General features: G+C 43.9%; 1 pseudogene across 1 annotated transcript; it reads left to right on the top strand.

The window, feature by feature from the left end:
- The first annotated feature begins 1,337 nt into the window (after positions 1-1,337).
- LOC309812537 (heterogeneous nuclear ribonucleoprotein A1-like) lies at positions 1,338-2,447 on the top strand (annotated as a pseudogene). Its single transcript has one exon. The product of its transcript is annotated as a heterogeneous nuclear ribonucleoprotein A1-like (transcript).
- The last annotated feature ends 1,185 nt before the right edge of the window (positions 2,448-3,632 follow it).

Here is a 3,632-nt window from a genome sequence, read left to right as displayed (position 1 = left end):
TCCTTCTGGCAAGATTTGGGCTCCAGGAATGGAAAATTAGAGGAGTCTTTGGTTGACAGGATACTTAGAGGGTATGGCAGAGGAGTATAAAATGCCCAAGACAAACTTCCTCGACTTCACAACTTGGCCAAGGCCCAGCCTGGCTATTTTCCAAGTTTTTGAAGACCAGGTGGACTTAAGTGTTTAGGACGAATAAGATCTTACCTAAAAGAGTGTCAGCTGGCAGAGTTCTCATTCACACATTTATCCTGGTGAAATCTTGTTGGGGCAGGAACGAAGACCATTCTTTATTAACAGGACTGAGGACATAAATAGAGGATTAAGAGGCTGTATATGGCAGTGGTTGAAAATCAGCTCTACCAACTTTTTAACTGGGCAGCACTGGGCAAATCACTCAGGCTCTCAAAGTCTCAAAATTTTAGTCTGTAAAAATGTTAATGACAGATTCTACCTGAAAGTGCTTATGAGAACTAAATAAGGAAATTCAGGTGCAGTGCTTCACACAGCTCCTGAGACGTAGTAAGTGCTCCGAGATGTTTGCTTTCGTAATTCTCATCATTATCATGATCTCCATCACGGTTCTTAACAGTCATCTGGTAAAAATCTTGCAGGCACAAATTAATGAAAGAGTAACAAGCCTTGTGAGGATATTATAAAGGAAATGGAAGTTACACTGTATGATGGTATTAAGTCAACCAAGTTACTCTTTCTCCTTTCGTCATAATAGCAGATGCACAAAATCCAGACATGTGAAAATTGCAGTCATTAGCCAAACCTCAGGGTGCACCTGCTCTTTAGCATAGTGATTTAAAAGTCAAGTTCTAGGGACTTCCCTGGTGGTGTACTGGTTAAGAATCCACGTGCCAGTGCAGGGGACACGGGTATGATCCCTGGTCCGGGAAGATCCTACATGCTGCAGAGCAACTAGGTCCATGCACTGCAACTACTGAGCCTGTGCTCTAGAGCCCGCGAGCCACAACTACTGAGCCCATGCACTACAACTACTGAAGCCTGCCAGCCCTAGAGCCTGTGTGCCACAATTACTGAGCCCGCATGCTGCAGCTACTGAAGCCCGCCCACCTAGAACCCATGCTCTGCAACAAGAGAAGCCACCACAATGAGAAGCCTGCGTACCACAACAAAGAGCAGTCCCCGCTCGCCGCAACTAGAGAAAGCCTGCGCACAGCAACAAAGACCCAACACAGACAAAAAAGTTAATTAATTAATTAAATTTAATTAAAAAAATAAAATAAAAGTCAAGTTCTAGCCTTTCTGCCCATGGACGCCGCCAAGTAAGCATTGTTAAAGTCTCCCCCCACCCCGCCACGACTGAGGTCATGTCTAAGTCAAAGTCTCCCAAAGAGCCTGAACAGCTGTGGAAGCTCTTCATCGGAGGTTTGAGCTTTGAAAGAGAGTCTGGGGAGCCATTGTGAGCAGTGGGGAGTGCTCATAGACTGTGTGGTAACGAGGGATCCAAACACCAGGCACTCCAGAGGCTTCCGGTTTGTCACGTATGCCACTGTGGAGGAGGTGGATGTGGCCATGAAGGCAAGGCCACACGAGGTGGATGGAAGAGTGGTGGAACCAAAGAGGGCCATCTCAAGAGAAGATTCTCAGAGACCTGGTGCCTACTTCACTGTGAAAAAGATTTTTATTGGTGGCATTAAAGAAGACACTGAAGAACATCACCTAAGAGATTGTTTTGAACAGTAGGGGAAAATTGAAGTGATTGAAATCATGACTGATCGAGGCGGTGGCAAAAAGAGAGGCTTTGCTTTCATAACCTTTGAGGACCATGACTCCGCAGACAAGACTGTCATTCAGAAATACCACACTGTGAATGGCCTCGACTGTGAAGTAAGGAAAGCCCTATCTAAGCAAGAGATGGCTGGTGCCTCATCCAGCCAAAGAGGTCGAAGTGGTTCTGGAAACTTTGGTGGTGGTCGCGGAGGTGGGTTTGGTGGGAATGACAGCTTTGGTCGTGGAGGAAACTTCAGTGGTCGAGATGTCTTTGGTGGCAGCCGCGATGGTGGGGGATATGGTGGCAGCGGGGATGGCTATAATGGAGTTGGTAACGATGGAAGCCATTTTGGAGGTGGCAGAAGCTGCAATGATTTTGGCAATTACAACAATCAGTCTTCAAATTTTGGACCCACGAATGGAGGAAACTTTGGAGGCAGAAGATGTGGCCCCGGTGGTGGTGGAGGCCAACACTTTGCCAAACCACGAAACCAAGGTGGCTATGGCTGTTCCAGCAGCAGCAGTAGCTATGGCAGTGGCAGAAGGTTTTGATTACTGCCAGGAAACAAAGCTTAGTAGGAGAGGAGAGCCAGAGAAGTGACAGGGAAGCTACAGGTTACAACAGATTTGTGAACTCAGCCAAGCACAGTGGTGGCAGGGCCTAGCTGCTACAGAGAAGACATGTTTTAGACAATACTCATGTGTATGGGCAAAAAAACCCTCAACGACTGTGTTTGTGACTAATCGTATAACACGTTATTTCAGTTTCTGTTCTGTGGCAAGCGTAAAGCATTCCAACAAAGGGTTTTAATGTAGTTTTTTGGGTTTGTTTTGTTCTTGTACCCATGCTGTTGATTGCTAAATGTAATAGTCTGATCATGATGCTGAATAAATGTGTCTTTTAAAAAAATTAACTAAAAGTTAAGTTCTAGAATCAGGCCCATCTGAGTTCAAATTCCAGCTTTGCCACTTAAGAGCTTTTTGGTCTTTGGGAAACTCACTTTATCTCATTAAGCTTCAGTCTTCTCATCTGTAAAATGAAAGGACTAATAGTTCCTACCTCATAGAATAGTTATGGGTATTGAGATGATGCAGCAAACGTTGGCTCTCACTAGTTTGCTTCCAACAGATGAAAGTTGTCAGAATTCAAATGTTAAATAAAATAGAAGACATCACTAAGAACATTTGGGGGATTTCGCAATAAAAATTCTGCCATATTGGCAGGAGAATTGACTGGAAGGGGGTATGAGAGTATTGTGGAGGGAGGTGATAAAAATGTTAAGTTCTTGTTTGGCTGGTAGTTAAATGGGTGTATAGAATTGTCAAAAACTCATTGAATTGAACGCTTAAGATCTGTTCATTTTACCATATAAAAATTATACTTCACTTAAAAAAGAAAGAGAGTTATGAACTTTGCTCTGGATCTAAGATTTTATCTCATCCAACTCTCTATGTGAAGCCTGGAAAGTATCATTGATAACATTTATTTAGAGAAGAGGTGAGGAGGTACTGTTGTCCATAAGTCACTATTTCTGCTCTAAACTACTTGTTCACTAGAAACCGGTAAGGGCAATGGGGAGGTCCTAGTCGTGAGCGTTGTTCATCAGATCCATGGGAATAGTGACTCTAGGGCTTATCTTCACTGATCTTACTTAAGGCTTCCGTCTAGAGCTGACTAGATAAATGGCTAGGGCAGTCACACCCATCCAATGACCTATTTGTACATATCATAAAAGGTTCATTAACAGTGTCTATAGTCTTGCTATACAGGAGTAAGGCATGCATAACTGATGAAAGAAAGGGTGACCATATGAGTGGATAAATGGATAAATGAACAAATAAGAATTTACTGGGCTTCCCTGGTGGCGCAGTGGTTGAGAGTCCGCCTGCCA

The sequence above is a fragment of the Mesoplodon mirus genome (assembly GCF_964341445.2).
Source record: "Mesoplodon mirus genome assembly, chromosome: 11".
In the NCBI taxonomy this organism is placed as follows: domain Eukaryota; kingdom Metazoa; phylum Chordata; class Mammalia; order Artiodactyla; family Ziphiidae; genus Mesoplodon; species Mesoplodon mirus.
Note: the sequence above shows the minus strand (reverse complement) of the source record. Positions and strands in the feature narration are given on the sequence as shown.